Source organism: Cupressus sempervirens, chromosome 4 (genome assembly GCF_028749045.1).
Source record: "Cupressus sempervirens isolate cs-2001-9-10 chromosome 4, ASM2874904v1, whole genome shotgun sequence".
Classification (NCBI taxonomy): domain Eukaryota; kingdom Viridiplantae; phylum Streptophyta; class Pinopsida; order Cupressales; family Cupressaceae; genus Cupressus; species Cupressus sempervirens.
Window position 1 is genome coordinate 506970599 of NC_143121.1, and position 19674 is coordinate 506990272.

Consider the following 19674-nt stretch of genomic DNA (forward strand, 5'->3'; position numbering starts at 1 on the left):
TTAGATTTCTAAGAGGAAATGTAGAAGTAGTGGTATGTTTTTCTTGAGATCCATGCAATTTAATTTCGTCAAAGTAGGAAGTTATCTAATTGAACCATTTGAATATCCAAAAAAGATGCATTATTTTCTTTGAGGCTACAAACCATTTCTCTTATCTCCAGAAATCATGGTCCATGTGTGTGATCTAAAAATCTATAAATGTGAGACTTTTCATTTAACTTTAGAAGGTGGTTTCATCTAAATAGACTTATGAGGATATCTATTTTTATGTATGAATAAATTACTTTATCTCACATTTTGGAAGGAAGATATTTTTCAGGCAATATGTAACTATCCATCTACTTTAGGATAAACTCTCCATCTCAACTAGTTATCTCCTTTGCAAAGTGTAAGGAACTATGTTATGTATGAAGGATCTTGATAATTTTTCCAAACTTATTCTATACATGAGAACTACCTCTTGATTATAGTTATTTTTCTTCCTCCTTCTTGACACTTTCTAGAATATATTTACCAAGATTATTTTGTTGAAGAATTTGTGCCACGAGATCAATGGTCTTCCTCATGCATGATGATTCTTGATAATATCCATGATTGTAGAAGTTACACTTTTCTTTTCTCTTTTTGTCCTTCCTTTATGTTAAGTTGGTAGATTAATATAAAGGTTTAGGATTTGATCTCTTTATAGGATCCTAATGCCTTTGGAATTTTGATTAGATTTTGAATTATTTTTCTCACTTTTGTGCATAACAAGTGCATGAGATTTGTAATATTTATTAGTACACATCTCTATGATTTTATCCTACTCATTTATTACTGACTTAATTAGAACACTGAATGTGGGCATCTCCGAGCTTGCTTTATTGTAAGCCTAACTATGCAACATACAAAGACAAATATAACATATTCGAGACCTAATTTTGATAGACTATAAATAATTAATTTTTTTCCTTGCATATATGTTTCATTATTGATCCTTTTAGCTATAGTAATAAGGCCTTGAACTTTGTGAAGAATTTTTGAATATTTTCAAAACTACTCAAATATAATGAGAAGTTCATTTTCAATATGTGACCCTACATCTCATCTTGCCTCCTAAAACGATCTTCCACCATAGGGACCAAACTTGGTTTGGAGTTGTGCATGCATTAACATGAAACAAATTCTTTAGCAACATGGATAAACTAAGAAGCCTAGAAGCCTCGTCCATGTGGATACAATATTTAGATTTTAACTAATTTAGCTCAAACTTTATTTCCAATACCATTTGATAGAAGCCTCAACTTGAGAGTTGAAGAAATATGTTTGGATTCCATTCAAAATAGTAAAATGATGTCAAATTTGGAGAGGTGATAAATTATATTCTTCATATTATCTAAATTTTGGTGCAAAATAATTTTTTTTCTTTTTCTATTAATTGCACACTCTAAATAAATGTAAATTTTTAGCTTAACTTCAGTCACAATAAATCTAAATAAAACAAGAATGAGATGAATAATTTTTTTATTAGTTACAAATCACAAATAAAACAAGATACAATATTAATATTCTAAAAGCATGAAAAAAGTAAAAATAAAACATTCCTCTTTTTTTTGACAACACTATTGTGATAGGAAATCTTATTCTTTCAATGCATTTTTGTACAAATCAATATGATTTCCTTAGTAAATACATAACATGAACACACAAGAAACAACAATTTGTAAGAATAAGATATGGGCTTCTTATTATTGCCGCAAATGTTTAGAATTACAATATGATAACCTACATGGGCACCTTAATTACAGTAATCTGCAAGACAAAGCTACAAACTATCACCCAGAGTTGTCCTAGATAATGTTTAGGCATTTCTTAAATGGGCAATTTTATGCTGCTCGAGAAGGTTTCAGATGCTCAAACTTAATACCTAGGGCCAAAAGACCCTAACAATACATGTGTACAATCGGCCAAATACATTTTTGACACTTATTTTGGAAGTTTTGGTCAGCTCAACTTTGGAAGGTCATACCTCTAAAATCGTTGCTCTGATTGGCTATTATAGCCACTTTTCAAAATCCCTAGCTCTTGATCTACAAACTCGGATCTGTACAAACACCCATTCGTCGAGTTTTTGAGTCTCATTTGGGCACATTTAGGCCTTCAATGGTCAACCTAAAGTTTTTATATCAAAATTTCACACCAAAAATCCACAATAAATCCACATAATATTGGCACTAACCCTCAATTGGTAGGATGATATATCCAAGATGAGCATTTGCCTATGAAATTAGGACATTTTAGGCTCATATGACTGACTTACTAAATAACAAGCCTTCACAAACAACAACTCTGCACCAAGACAACCCTTATTCAAACAATTGAAATGAAATATTTTTAGTTGATACAAGATTTTTCTTACACCTAGGATGCTATTGCATCAAGATATATATCCTTCTTTGTCTCCCTCAATGTCAATTTTTATACTAACATTTACAACCATAATAGTTGGCACACCATTCATAATTTTACTGATTGATAAATTAGTATTTATATATGAGAGAAAAGAGGGTCAAGTGAGGAAGTCATATGGAAATTCATGGGATATGTGTTGCTTTATATTGAATATGTACTAGCTTATATAATTCTTGTTTGTTTGAATCCATCGTAATTGACTTAGTATATTATTTTTCATATGTATCATGTACACAATTTTTTCTCACATTTTGGAGGCTTAAATTACACTATGCAATATTTTCTTATCCTTTCTTTTCTCTAACTTGGCATATAGTCTTATAATTATGTAGATCTTATATTGAATATTGTTCCTAAATATTGATACATTTTGAGACTAAGTCATTGTAAAGCTTATCGCCTTCACACCCTTCAAATAATTTTGTATGTTGATGATAAAGAAAATTGAACATTATATTTATTTTTTCATCAATTAATCATACATATTTCAATTTAATATGATTGGTTCTATCATATCTACACATTTTCTACAAATTTAATGTTAACTAAACTAAATATTTTTTCTAAATAAAAAATATGTATAATTATGATATAAAAATAAATTGTACTTAATGTATAAATTATGTTACACATGTATTGAATTTAAAAAGTATTTATTATCAACCAATAAGTTTAATATGTTATAATTTTATAATTAAAAGATGAGATAATTGAATTTGGTGTAGGGAATACATTAATCCCTGTCTTGTAAGACAAGAACTAATAATCATTTTATATTATTAAAAATTAATATTATTCTAGAGCCCAAAGGCTTAGCAATAAAACTATGAATGATACTTGTATGCAAGAGAAAAAAATGCTAATTAACTATCTGTTGGAACTACAACCTTAGTGGGTTTGCCTAGCAGCTTTGGCAGCTTGACTGCTAAACCAAAGCAAGATCCACATTTCAGCTATGTTTGTGGGAAAAAATAGTTTTAAGTTGCAAATGTCCAATTCATACAATAGACCATTATCAATTGAGATGCTAACAAGTTTGACTCTCTGAAATAATTTAAAACTCGGGTACTTCGAATCCTCTACGGGTATTATTTATAATTTGAAGAATGCTACGACTATTATAAACTACAAGAAAGGCTCCAAGCCAGAGCCAAACACTTTGCCTATATAGAGCACATGAGAACACAAATTGAGCCTATAAATAAGGAAAGTAAATAATCATTATTGCTTTACAGTAGATATAATCATAAGCTGGCAACCTTGTGAAAATAGAGGAATTGAATGAATTCTCCTTTATTCACAAAGCAACAATTTTTTCAAGGTGCTCACTGCTATTGTTGTTGGCATAGAGAATGAGTTGCCCTCTATCGACATTAATACCCATCACCTCTTCAGAAGAACAATTTACAACCACCTCTCTAGAAACAATGTGGCAGTGTTTATGAGAGAATTTAGACAAAGATTCTAGAAATCTAGTTTTTAGGGTAATTTTTGTGAAAAAAAAATCAATTTTACCCTTAGTAAAACTGATATTAGCCAATTTAGAAATTATTATAAAGAAATAGGTTTAAAAAATAAAATAATTTAAACTTTAGAATGTCAAATTCTTTTCGTTGAAAATAATTAATTGGTATGGTCTAATCAAAACATTAGTTCCTTGCCTATATATGATAGGCACAGACTAATAAGAGGAAACTTTACCTGCGTGACCTTCTTTGATCTTCCTCTGACTCACAATTGAAGAACAAATTTGAGCTAGTACTATATAGGGAGCGGATTTCCATTCCATTACAAGTGCAAGGTCCCTCTGTCTACCTCTAGAATCTCTATTAAATTCTTTCCATATAGAGTCATCCCTAGATTGTCCAAGAGTGATGTGTTTTTAAAACACCCAGTTGAGAAAGTAAATCACTTTCCTTTACTTGTTGGATTCCTCACCCCATGTTGTCCATGTGTTGGGTAAACGAAGGGTGGGAAATGCAACTTTCCTTGACAACCCAACATGTATGGAAGATTCCTAACTTGTATAAAACATACAATCTATAAAAATTGATTAATAATGACTTTAATGATATATTAGTAATAATATTTGATTTCTTAAAATGAGAATAAGAATAAGAATATTTTTTTTTAATACTAATAAAATGCTAATTGTATGTGTGTGTATTGAAAATATATATTTATTGAGTATCATCAATAATTAAGATATCAAGTGATGTCTTTACAAATGTCATCCTTTAAATAACCATATTAATAATATATTTGATAGACTATAATGACACTATTTTTTAGATTACGATAAAAGCAGGTTTTGAAGGGGCCTCAAAACCCTTTAATAGCAAGAGAAAAGATAAAGCAATAATAACTAGCAGGAAAAACAGTCCTGAAACCTACTAAAAAATAGCACCAAAATTAGGTTTTACAGGGACTTGAAACCACAAACATAGTCCAACAAAAGTACCCAAGTTTTACAAGGACCTGAAACCTCAAATATAATTTAGACCGAAAACTAGTAAACATGACCAAAAACAAGAACCATTTACTACAACTAGCAAATAGGACAAGAATAGGAACAAAACCAAAGAACAAGACCCAATGTTGCTATTGCAGCTCCATAATCATCTTGACAACCTCCTTACCAATCGCAACAATATCCTGGATGGAGTTAGCAGCTGAAGCAACAGTAGATTTCAGGGCTATCTTCCTCAAGCTCTAACTTGTTCTCTTGCTTGGACCCTCAGAAGATATAATTTTTTCATTAGCTCTTTTGCCAAGGCTTGGCATCACAGATACTAGATGTAACTTGTTCCATATTTGTTCCACTTTCCTTGATAAGCATTCTAAGATTTTGTTCATAGTCTTTAAGTTTATTTGGGATATCTCCCATTTGCACCTCCAATTGGTTGATTTTGGCACAATCAGTATCTTGGTTGTGTTACAGAGTTTCCACTTTCTTCTTTAGCCCCATCAATTCATTATAAATCCATGAATCAACTTGTAAAATGGAGTTAGATTTGAGCTTGACAGAATGTAGGAAGGAAAGCTTGGTTTCCCTCTGTGGAGAGTCACTGGTGTCTTCTACAATCTCATGAGGAGGGGAACCAACCTTGTCGATATGTTCCTCCTTTTCCATCTATTCCTCCTTCCTAGTCTCAACAGGGTCCTCGTTTTGAACAAGGTCCTCCTTATCTTGTCCCCCAATCTCTGTAGCAGGTGAAGTAGGCTTAACCATATGATCCTCCTCTCTCATATCAATAGGATTCTCAACTAATTTTTCTTTGTCTTTATCGCCTCCATCAGAAATAGTCTAATTGCCCTCATTATTAGAGTTACTCTGTTTTGAGTTTCCTTCACTTATGTCTTCCTCATTCCCTTTCTCATTTTTTCCTTTGGTCTCTAGATACCCTTCCAAATTGGAACTTAAATCACCAACATCTGTACCTTCCTCTTCCTCAGGGATATCATTCTTAGAGCTTTCAGTATTCTTAGATTCCTAATCCTCTTCCACAATTTTTTTTTTGAGAATTAGAGGGTTTAAGTTTAAGAACCTTCTCTTTTCCTTTTACATTGTCCTCCTTCTTACTCTTTTTAGAGTGAGAACCCTTATGTTTGTCAATAGAAGGAGTGAGGCTATGGATTTATTTTTATAGTAACCCTCTATGAGAAGTATCAGACCTTCATGCAAAATAGGATGAGACTCCTTCTTCCTATGAGCATGCAAACTTTGAAGCAAAGACAACCACAGATAGAAAGGGAAAGAAAGTCTATCCTTATGCCTGAAATGGTTGAGAAAAACAAAATGAAATTTATGGAATCTTTTATTTCTACCATTGAGGATGAAATACTCATTGATACAACATAGCACATCCTGCCAAATTTCTTTTATTTGTTCCACATCAAAGAAATCTCCATTCTTTTCCAGTTGTTTCTCCTTAGCATCCATCTTCAAATTTTTTTGCAAGCAGCATTAGAGATACTAGTTTGTTTGGTGAACTTAATACCAACCATGGGGAGCCTCGTGATCTCAGCTATGAATTTCTTTATTAATTTCACAGTGACTCCCATGAAGGGTGACCCTATCATCAGACCAATTTTTTAAAAAGGTAGTTGTGACATGAGGTTTAAAACCATGCAGTCACTCCAAGTAATTGATCACCTTCCCTTTCTATAAAATCTTCCAAAAATCCTTCAGAGCCTTCTAATCATCACACTTTTTAGGTTCTTACTTCTACGGTTCACACCCCATTTGCAGAGAATAGAAAGAGCCTAAAACCATAAACAATCAAATGCAGAGAGCAAATAGGTTAAAATGAAACCAGGTTTTTGTCACTTCAAATGGAGCTTGCCTTTTTGATGATACATGCAAAAGCCACATTACATTCACATGAATGTACTTCCTTGGGGAAAGTAATCTGACAACCATAAGGCCACTCCATAAAATCATTAAATTTCTAATCCTGGCAAATCTTTCCCACTTTTGAATGAATGGCATCATAATTAATAATAGCTTTTAGATCAACATGCTTATTTAATTCATCAAGCCACCTCACCTTATACCATGTCTGAACAACACGGTTGGCTATCCAATTAGCAACCCCATTGGCCTCTTGATATGTATGGGATATGACCACTTTTTCAAATTTATGAATTAGGGATTTGATCTCCTTAACCGTAGCCTCTATCGACCACGAAATTGAGTTTTTATTATTTAGAGTGTTAACAATATTCAATGAGTCACCTTCCAACCATAATTTAGGATACCCCAAATCAACAGCTAACTTCATAGTATAGAGGGTAGCTGTAGCTTCAACAATATGGCTATTAGAATGATCTATAGGAACTGCGATAACATCTATAACATTTCCCACATGATCTCTCAAGACACCTCCACATCCCGCTCTTCCCAGATTGCCCTTAGTAGCTCCATCAAAGTTCCCTTTAATCCATCCATTAGTAGGAACGTTCCATTTTATGATCGATCTCGAATTATTAGTTTTCAAGTTAGAACCTTTAGATCGTAATGGATTATCAATTTGAAAGGTTTGAATAGTTTTCCTCCGAGTTTTAAAATTCTCCTTAATGGCTCTAATAATATTTTGACCAAGCACCCATCCTAGTAATTCTTTATTTCTAAATATTCTATTATTTCTTTCTTTCCAGATGCCCCACCAGAGATGAGGAAGAGTTAATTTCCAAAGAAATTGAACATCAGGATCCTTAGAAGGTCATTTCCAACTTTTAAAAGAGAATTCAACATTGTTTTGATGGATTAAGGTCATACCCCAAAAATTAAGAATCTTAGTCCAAACTTGCTGGGTATAAGAGCAATTCAAAAACAAATGATCTCTATCTTCAAGTCCATTTTTGCATAAAGTACACCTATTAACCACATTAATACCTCTTTTTTGCAAATTGTCCAGGGTCAAAATTTTATTTTGAAGCAGAATCCAATAGAAGATATTAATTTTGGGAATGAGACCATTAATCCAAGCATAAGACCAAAAAGGTTGGTTACCCTTTTCCTTAGAGACGAAGATAGTGGAGACTTTAAATTGGCCACTAGGATGGGCATGCCAAATAATCTCATCCTCAAGAGAAGGATAAAGAGAGATAGCATTGAGAGATAATTGGATGTTATTGAAACCTTGATCAATGTCAGTCAAATTCACCTAGGAATCATTCTGCCAATAATGACTAACTAATATGCCATATCTCTGCTTGCATAAGTCAACTTGAGCCTTGTCTTGAAAATATTCAATCAAGGGATGATCCTTTAACCATACATCTTCCCAAAATCTCACCTTAATCCCATTTCTAATTTTCTAGGAACACCCTTTTCCAAGAGTTTTCTTAGTCCCCTAAACAACTCCCCATATGGAAGAAGGATGAATAACATTAGGAGAAGAGAGGAAATCAGGAAGAGATTTAACATTGAAGAGGTACTTATGTTTCCATATGGTTCTCCACTCTTTGTTATCATGGTAAACTCTCCATCCTTGTTTGGCTAAGAGAGCTTTATTCATACTTCTAATTTTCCTGATTCCCAATCCACCTTCATTGATAGGTTTGCAAACTTGATCCCAAGAAATTAAAGGCATTCTCTTTTTTTCCTCAGTGCCAGTCCATAAAAAATTTCTTTGAATTTTATCAATAGACTCAGCAAATTTTATTGGAATTCTAAAAAGACTTAAGGCGTAAGTTGGTATGCTTTGAAGAAAAGCTTTGAGGAGAATTAATTTACCTGCTTGACTTAAAAGATTCCCTTTCCATCCCACCAGCTTCTTGCTGAATTTATTTATAAGATCTTCCCAAAAGGAATCAGGTACCTTCAAGCCTAGAGGACGACCCAAATAAGTTGAAGGGAAAGATCCTATAGAACATCCAAGGATATTAGTAATTTTATTTTGTTTAGGGATAGGGGTGTTGATAAAGAACACAACACTTTTATTCTAGTTAACCAATTGGCTTGCGGTAGAAGAAAATAAATTAATAGCTTGCTTCAAACTTCTGACTTCCTTAACTTCAGACTTTCCCATGAAGATGGTATCGTCAAAAAATTGACCATGAGAACAAATGAGAGGATGGGAAGAAGGTTGCAAGCCCTTAATAACTCCTCTTTGGACCAAGTCCCCAATGTATCTCCCCAAACAATCAGCCATAATAACAAAAAGGATGGGGGATAAAGGATAACCTTGTCTCAATCCTTGAGAAGGATTACAAAATTGAGAAGAATTTCCATTAATCAGAACAACAATAGAAGAGGTTGAAATCAACTGATGAATAAGACCAAAAACCTTATGGTCAAAGCCAAAAGCATGTAAAATGTTTGAGAGGACAGTCCAATCAACTCTGTCACAGGCCTTAGCAAAGTCTACTTTCATAATGAATTCCTGATTGTTAGAACATGACAAGGAATGAATATTCTCATGAGTAGAGATGACAGAGTTAAGGATTTGTCTGCCTAGGATAAAGCCATTTTGTTGATTAGAAATGATCAAAGGAATCAAAGGGAGTAATCTAGAAGTGAGAACTTTGGATATAAGTTTATAGAAAGAATTACAAAGGTTGATCGGTCTAAACGGATCAGGAGAGTTAGCTCCAATTTTCTTAGGAATCAGGCACAGAAAGGTGGAATTGACTTCCTTAAGCATCTGTTTAGCTTCATAGAATTCCTTCATAGCATCAAAAACATCTTTTCCAACAAGTTTCCAAAGTTTTTGGAAGAAAAATATGGGAAATCCATCAGGACCAGGTGCTTTATCTCCTCCTAGAGAACAAATAGCTTTGAAAATTTCATCATCTATAGGAATTGACCTTAACACTTTATTTTGTTCCTTGGACACTAGTGGAGGAATCACTCTAAGGAAATTAGCTTGATGATCCAAATTAATGTTGGGATCAACAGTCATTAGATTAGAGAAAAAAGTCACCATTTCTTCCATGATGTCCTTATCCTCAACAATCTGCAATTCTCCCTTTTTTAGATGTGAAATGTGAGTTTTGGCTCTATGCTTCAGAGTGGAAAGATGGAAAAATTTGGTATTTTTATCTCCTTCACTCAACCATAACAATCTTGATCTTTGTCTCTAGTAGATTTCTTCTTTAGTAATGATGTCATGATATTGGGCCAACTTTTCATTTTCTTCTATAAGAAGGTCAGGAGTATATCCATTCTTCTGAATTTTATCCTGGGTTTTTTGAATATCCTCCTTCATAGCTGATTTGTTCTCAAAAAATTCCCAAAGCAGTTTTTATTCCAAATTTTGACTTCCCTTTTGACATTTTAAAGCTTAGAAGCAACTCTAAAGAGAGTTGTACCTTCAATATCAATATTCCACCATTCTTCCATTTTACTTTGAAACTGTGGGTGCTGCATCCACATCTTCTCAAATCTAAAAGGAAAATTCTTCTTAAAAATAATCTTTGCAATAGTGAAAATGAGAGGAAAATGATCCGAGCTAATTTTTTGGTAGGCTTCCAACTTACAGATAAAATCTTTTGTCCAATCAGGAGAGATAAGAGCATGGTCTAGCCTTGCCTGAATACACTCATTACCAACTCTCTTGTTACTCCAAGTAAACTGAATTCCATGGAGATCCATATCCATTAAACCCTCTTTGTTTATAAACTCCGTTAAGTCCAATCTCCTTTCCAACTGTGTAGCATTACCTCCCATTTTCTCATGATTGTAGAGAGGAACATTGAAGTCTCCCATTATAATCCATCATCCAGAATAATCCTTACTTTTAAAATTTGAAATAGAATCCCATACCTTTTTCCTTAGGTGCTTAATGTTGGGAGCATATATATTCACAATATACCAACCCTCCTTTTGGTCAACACTAGTAATTTTGGCTATAATAAGATATTTACTAGCAATCAGAATTGTTCCAAAATAACAATTCTTCTTCCATAACATCAGAGTTCCCCCTGATGTAGCTTCTGAACTATTGGCATTTATAGAATAAATTTTAAAAGATTTTGTTTTTTTTTTCTTTCTCTTTATTCATCTTGTTTCTTGAAGTAGGAGAAAATTAAGCTTCTATTCTCTAACAAAATTCCTAACAACATCAAGTTTATGAAAGCTATTCAACCCCCTAATATTCCAAGTAATGATTTTCATTTCTATCTTTTAGGAGTAAAATCCAGAATAGTTGCTTGTCTACCATCAGCAATATTCTGCATACTTTCTAACTCTCTGGTTTTCTTAGAAGTTCTTCTTCCAGGTTTGTCTAGGAAACCAACATTTGGTTTCACCTTGGAATGCTGATCTGCTCTTTTTCCAGATTTTTTTGGGGTAGAAGCAAGAGGTTTCACTTTGGTTTGCTGTTCTATTTTACTGCTTCTAGTCTCTACCCCCTTAGTGTTGCTCTTTTTTTTAGCCCATTTTCTTTGATTTGGTTTATGCTTTGAGTTTTCTCCATTTTATTTCACAACTTCTATGAGAGGAGGCTCATTTGTAGGAGAATCATTATCATCCTGAGAATTTAAAGGGTTAAACACTTGAATCTCCCTGGACTGAATATTATGAAAATATCCCTCCTCAAATTGATTTCTAGATTCAACCAAGATTTATCCTTCCTCAAGCATGATCTTATCATCTAAATCTCCCCATCGATCTTCCATCCTTTTATAAATAACAATTTTTTTTGATAAATCTTCCAGATCATCTATTCTTTGTTTAGGCATTATGGTTTCTAATTGCAAACCATTCCCTTCTTTTTTAGAGTTTACTTTCACAGTATTAGGCACAAAAATAATCTCTTCCTCATGAAGATTCTCAATAAATTTATCTACCTCTGCATGTGGAGCTTTTGAATCTACATTCTTCTTCTACTCTTTGAGATGAGCTTCTTTGGGTTTCCACACTTTCTTTTGCTGAACCTTAGCCTTCTTCACTTTCTTTTCACTACTAGGGTGATTTTTACTTTTGGAGGGAAAATTTTTAACCAGATGACCCTGTTTCTTACATGCATAGCAAGAGTTTGGAAGATCTTCAAAAATAATTTCTTAAGTTCTTTTACCATACTTAGAAAATTAATTCCACTTTTTCTGGAAGATGGTTCAGATCCACCACTTTAACATAAAGTCTAGCACTTTGAAGTTTGGTTCTAGCAGCCGTAGCATTATCCAGTGCCACCAGTTCACCAAAAGAACTGGCAATACCTTTAAAAATGTCCTCATGCCAAAATTCTAAAGGGAGTCTAGGGAGACTAGCCCAAATTGGGGTAGTTAAGAAAAAAGAATATGATAAATCCATGTTAGGCTCCCATTTTTTAATAGTGAGAGAACATTTTCCAAAAGACCACGGTCCTCCACAAAGAACCAAATTCATGTCTTCCTTACAATTGAAAATAAACAAGAAGAAACCATTTGACTTGGGTGCAATATCAACCTCTCCTCGAATAACCCATTTCCATTTAACCATTTTTCTTAGAGAATCTAAATCCGGTCTTGCCCCTAGAAATTTACCCACTAGGGTGAAATCCATGGAAGATATAGAAAAATCAACTAACGAGTCTAGGATGAAAACTTGAAACTCACCTTTCTCCCAGCAAGACTTAGCAGTCACCGGCAGGAAAAATGATTTACCAGTAGGTTTCTTGCCAAATAGGGAAGACCAAGTCCGTTGTTCTAAGAACCCTACCTTCAGCCCTTCTGAGGACTTTACCTTATTAGTTTCAACATTATCTTTCTCCTTCTTGAGATCTTGCCTTGATGCATGAAAAGTAGAAGGGGAATCCAAGGGAGGGTCACGGACCCCATAACTTGTGTCTGATACACACAAAGACTTTCCATTGTCCACATTAGCCAATGATTTTGTCCCATTATTCTTCCTAGATCCCCCTACAGTTCCTCTAGGGTTTATACCTCCTGCCAAATTCTCCCCAACTAGTTTCCTACCTTCCTGCAAACCAACTAAATTAAAAACTGAGAGAGCACCCATTTCTCATCCCTACCTACAAGATTGATATTCTATTTTTGCAAGCTAGTTCATAATAAGACTATCCTAGACATTGGTATTAGTTCATAGTTCATTACTTCATCTTTTAAACAATAGTTAAACTAATTTTGAGTAATATTAGTAAAGATGGGGAATATTATTATGTAATGATTAACAAGGATAATTCTGCTTAATGATAAGTTGATATTTTGAGTTCTTGTAAAATATATCTTAATCCATTAATAGTACATTAGAAATGCTTTAAATCATCATTTCCTAGGTCAAATTGAGTAACTAAATTAGCTCTACTAAGTTGTCTTATCCAAGACTAGACTTAATGCATACATGATTGCCCACCTAATATCTTGAGACTGAAAACAAGCTACTGACATATAGGGGCATTAGATCTTGACCATTATTCCTACTGGCATGCATTATGAAAACATTATAATTCCTAAACATCTCTTTTGATGTCATTGTCCCTTAGAAGAATATACCATTTCTTTTGGGTATGCTTTATAGAATTTTTATGATCCTTCCATGACACATATTTGTACATTCTTCATATAGGGTATCATGTATACAAACAAAGGCATTCTCCCCTTGACATTCAACATTGAATCTTTATCTTCGTAACCTTGTAGATGTAACACATTGGACCTTGTCATCTCTTTGTATTGAAGTTATTATGCATTGCATTTCTTGCTATCACTTTTTAACAATGTTTTTTAGAGATTTATATTCATTATTTTTTAAAAATTTGCTTCCCTTACACATTTTAAATCCCTTTGTATGCATGAATATTTTTCAATGTCTATGGATCTTATTTTTTAATCCAAGCATAGGGCTTTTTGTCCAAGTTCAGTGCTTCCATTAACTATCATGCACAACATATATCAACACACTAATGAAGTAGTCTAATGAAGTCATGCATCAAACACAACATACATCTGAGCAATAATGAAACAATATGTGACATATGTGTATTTCTATGTGTATGAATCAAGTAATCTGCCAAATGGGTCAAGAATGAAACTTACTATTAAGAGGTCATCTTACAAAATCAAGTTGTACTTAAACTCATTTGTTTGTTTTAATCTATATTGGATTGGAGTTTAATGTTTTTTTTCTACTTTCAAGTCGTGAATTAAAGTTATAACAATATTGGCCCATTTATTGTCTATACTTTTTTACCTTTGTTAGAGTGTCAACAATATTATATGGATTTCACTATGTTTAGTCTAATCTACATGTTCTAACATTCTCATAATGAATTATGAGGTTCTTTATCAAGCATTAATCATCTCTCCCATTGTCCAAAATCATGTGACCTTTGATTAGATTGATGTGGCCTCTATTGTTTCTCATGGAGCCTCAAATTTTGCTCATGAACTATATGTTGGGACATAGGATGTTGAAAATGATCATACTAGGGACTAGAGGTTCAAGATAATTATCTGATTCGCTATTATATGCAGTAATCTAATCAGGAAATAAGATGTCTTACCTGCAAAAAGAAAAATCTACCATCAAAACTTTGCCAAAAATTACAACAAATGTCATTTCTAGTGGTACATATGATGGAAGGAGTAACTGCTTTTTCCTTCAATGGCTTAAACATGGCATCAACTATCAAACCATGGATTTTGTTTTGGGTTGGATACCAATCATGCCCCATACCATATGCTTTTCCATGCCATAGCTACAACTCATTTTTCTAGTCTATATTTTCACCCTACTAATGCTAACAGATTTCTTGACATGTTTGTAGAGGTCAAATCAAGCAGCTAAGAGATTTTCTCAATATCTCCAAATTAATGTTAGCATCATCCTTCACCCTTCAATTCACCAACTTCAATTACTTCATTGTGCCATTTTTTTGTTATTGGTTAATGTATTTTTCTATGGTTTTAATTCTTTTGCTTTAGAAAGAAATTGAGAGCCAATCAAATACAGACATAAATTTTTTTTTAATGAATTTTAACTCATGAGAGCCAACAAATTTCACTATTTTAGGTTTACCCCTTGCTAAAATAGTTACATTTTTTAAGTAATAGCTTATCACATATTTCTTTATAAAAACCAAAATTTATATAGGTCAAATTTTATTTTTATAATTTATTTAATATATTATTATTTTAATATAATTAAGTACTTTTTTAGTGATTGTACAAACATTCAACAATCTATATTAAGGTTTAATATGAATAATTTACTAGAAAGCTTATATTAATGTTTATTAGGAGAGTGTGAGAAATTTAGTTTTCACTACTTTGTATAGTTTTATTTCTTTTAATTAAATAATTTTCAATGTTTTATATTATGGTAAAAGCAAGTTTTGAGTGGACCCAAAACCTCTTACAACAACAAAATAGATATAACGATAAAAGTCCCCCAAGTTTTACAAGGACTTGGAATCTACAAAGTCAAAACAACTACTAAAAGACCATGTTTTACAAGGACCTAGAACCTAAATATAGTTTATCAAATAAAAAAAAGTAGGAAAAAGGAAATAGACACACAAAGGAATAGGACCAAGACCAACAACCAAACCAACAACCAGAACCAACAATTAAGCTAGCTCCTTAATTGTCTTAGCCATCTCCTTAATTGTCTTAGCCATCTCCTTACTAGCAATCATGGTCCTTTGAAGGATGTCTTCCACCACCAACGTAGGAGCAACTTCATTGGCTTTCTTTATACTTTGTTTGGTTCTCTTACTAGGGTCACCAATCAACTGAACTACAATAGGAGAAATAATTTCCTTGTTGTTCCTTATATTGATGCTCGCAATAGCAACACACAAATGCGAGGTAACCATATCCATCCTTTGACCACTGTCCTTTACCAATTGATGCAACTCCATTTCATAGGCCTTTAGCTTCTCAAGGATATTATCCACCCAACTCTCTAGTTGAATTCTAATTTTAATTATAATTGTAAAAAATTATAATTAATAGTAACTTACAAAATTAAGAATGTGTAGTAACAAATTGAATGAGATGACATGTTATAGAATACTATTATTTCAAATCAATAAGTGAAATCAATTATTTTGGCAAGAAAGTAAATTAGATTAATTCAACTAATATATTTTCTCATATATATTTAATATTTTATACCTAATGCTAAAAATATGCATATTTATTTAATAATTTATACCTAACACGTTTTTAGTGATTGAGAAAACACAAAATAGTCTATATTAAAGTTTAATATGAATAATTTACAAGAAATATTATATTAATGTTTATTGGGAGAGGATACAAAATTTAGTGTTTATGTAGTGCCTCTCCCATTTGAATTCCGTAAGTCATCCTGATGGATGCAACCTTGTTGATCTTTTGCTGTGATGGATCTTGATTGTGACAATGAGTGGTCTACAATGCAGAGGTGATTTGATGTATCTTTTTGTATCAGTTGCTTTGATTATGTTAATGAGATTATTATGTGATTTATGGTTCTCTAAGATTTGTGGTAGTGGTTATCTAAATCGATGTGGTATCATGATGTTGCTCCATGATTTCCCTGAGATGTGTGCAGAGATTGCATTGTGTACTATTACCATGCTACACTGGACTAGGTTCTTGTAGCAGTGGTTCGTCATGCTTATGACTATGTTTGCTTATGTGTTTTATGTGACCTTTGTTGTTGTTGTTTAAACAACCATTATTAAATGCTTAAATAATTAGAAATGGATTGCCCATTTGGATTATTTGGTTATGTGCTGTGGACATTTACCTTGTTATATTTTGATCTGAGAGATATTTGTTACTTATGTGATGTTTTCTATTTGAGAGGACATGAGGGTCAGATGTTATACTTTGATTTTAGTATCATAGATGTTAGACTACTATGTTGTTAAGTTGATCATTTTGCATGATGATGCCATTTTGAGATGATAGTGTGTTTTATGATGATATCTGGTTATCTGGTATTTGGACATATCACTAATTATGTTATGTGATAGATTTAATGCTATGGTTATTTACTTCATTTTTGCGTTGTTATGCTTTATGCGAATGTGAGTGATGTAAATAGATTATTTCAATATAATTAAATAAATGGTTAAATTAGATAATTTAATACATTTATTGCTTCAGCTATGTTATTATATGCAATTGCACTTGATCGTGTTGTTTAGTGTGTAGGATTTATATCCCTAGTAGTGGCACATGGAGTTAATGATTCAGCTATTCATATTTTACCAATGTCGTCCCTGTATGGTCGACGTATCCTTATTTTAATTATTTAATTAAACCTTTCAGTGATTAGTAAATTCGAACTCATTTGCCTTATGTGATTAGACCATTAAGTGTGTCTGTGCATTTAGAGGTTCGCATTGTTGTGAAAGTTATTAAGGAAATTTATGTGTTTTTGAGTTTTTCGGCTTTTTAATTGATTTATTTTAATTTTTGGCAGATTTTCTATAGATGAATTCCTATTTTTAGGAATAGCCTGTTTTCATTTGGGTCGATTCGAGGTTTAACTAGGTTGGCTAGTTAATTGCCCTAATCGATTATTCACTTGAAAAGTGAATAAATATCCAAAAAAGAATTTAATTCCTCACTTCTCACTTTTGAATTAGAAAGTTTGAGAGTAAAACCCAAAATCCTCTTCATGAGGATTTACTGTTTTGTTTTTTGTGGGAGCTACGGGTGTGGGATCATTGCGAGGTTGGGCTCATTGGATCCAGCTCGGGGAAACCTTGGATTGCCTTGCTTTTTAGCTAATTCTACATGCTATTTATTTTATGGTTTAGATTTTCATTTTTCCCTTTTGGCTATGAGGTAGAGCTTCCATGTTTTATTGTTTCTAATCCATTTTTGCTTCTGTTTTTGTTGGCCGTTTATTTGGAGGCTGAGAACTAGTGTTCCCCTCCATTTCTGTATGCTAGTTCTACCCGGCTGGGCAGGTATGAACATTTCCCTATTTTTTGGGATGAGGGTTTGGATTTTTATGCCGTTATGCTAGCCGTTTTTGCATATGGTGTCTGAACTCATTTATTTTTGAATTTTTGGGGTTTTTGTGCCCAAAGGTCAAATGGGTTTTAATTTTGAAGTTTTCCAAAATTTGGGGTTTTTACCTCATTTTGTGTGTCGCCCTATTTTCTCAGGTTTTTTTGGCACAATGTGGGTCATGGACTTGGATGATCTATTTGGATATTAGTCAGACCACTCATGCACTTTTATGTTGCATTGGGATGCGTATCACACCCATACTCCAGACTTTGTGTTCGATTGAGTAATTTTATACTTGGTGTTATGGTTTCTTTTAGACCTTTGTTATTGTTTCATGGACACTAGGATTCATGTAGGATCCAGACTCCCAAATTGAGGCCGGTTGAGTGAGTTCATGATGCTTGGTCTTGTTGCATCATTGGGATTAATGTAGAATCCATACTCCCAGATTGAGGCTGGTTGAGTGATTTCATGATGTGTGGTTTTATTTGGCTTTGGGGTTTGTGTAGAATCCATCCTCCCGTGTTTCTTTCAGTTAGGTGTTATCCCTTGCATTGTGTTCTCATCTAGTCCTTGTTTTATGATCTTCATGATGGTGGTGTGCCACACACGAGTATGCATGCGTACATTTGTCGAGTGACTTGTGAGGCCCAATCTTCTATGGTACTTTTAAAAGTTATGATCATTGGGGTCAGGATGGGAGTATGCATGCCCATGGGCACTTGTCATAGGATGAGCATGGCTAGGGTAGGGTAGTATATGGAGGGGCTTCTATCTCACAGCCCGATGATCATGGCACCATGGGTTGGCAGAGGGAGCTTTATATAAGTGATAACTAAATAAAATGTGTGATTGGTAATAAAAAATTAAGATAATAAAAATGTGGGGTGCTAGAGCCTTTCTGTTGAGGGATGTTGAATTTGCAAAAGTCCAAGCTTGGGCTTTTTGATGCTAAGTGACTCTCCATGATGTCATCCCCTACTTAGTAGCCTATTGAATGTCTGACTAGGACCTGTACTCCTTGCATTGTCTTAGGTTCTTGGTTATAGCCATCATACTATCTGGTGTGAGTTTTAGCCATGGATGTTGTTTTGTGTGTTTGTGGTTGGATCATTATCTCCATTAGCACAGCGGGTGTGGACCTATGGGTGCCACGTGGTTGGGAGGCATAGCTACCCTCACCACTATTAAGGACCGATGTATAGAGATAGTCTTTTACCCTAGTGCAGCTGTTGCTAGATGTTTTCACTTGATGCTTCGGGTTTCAAAGTATGCTTTCTTGTGATTTATGCTTTCATTGGGATGTTGTTTATCATGTTTACATGGTCTTCATTTTGATGCATTCCTTATTATGATGATTAACATGTGATAGGTGATGTTATCTACTTGCAGGTTTATCTTCTATTGTACTACTAGCATGTTAGATTTTCTTATGCTTTTGGTTATTAGCATGTTTAGTAGTGACATCTCTATTACAACAGTACTAACAATTTGATTGGAGGCTTGGGATGTTACTTGCGGGGGATGGCTAGGGCCCACAATGGTCTTATGATGCCATTGATAGTTAGGAGGAACTGTGTACTTAGTTTGGTTGTTTAGTTATTGTGATGTTATTTCTGTACATTGTGATTTTGTTTATGTTCATTGCGATGTTGTTTTCAGTATGTTCTGTTATTTCTATGATTTAGATGGATAGATGTTCCTCTTTCTTGTTCCTTGGCATATTGTTGATTATGCACTCGAGTGTTCGCTCCTCGATCTATGTGGATCCGGTACTCCGTGGTGTGGAGGTTCTGAACTTAGTTGTTCTCCGTTTTT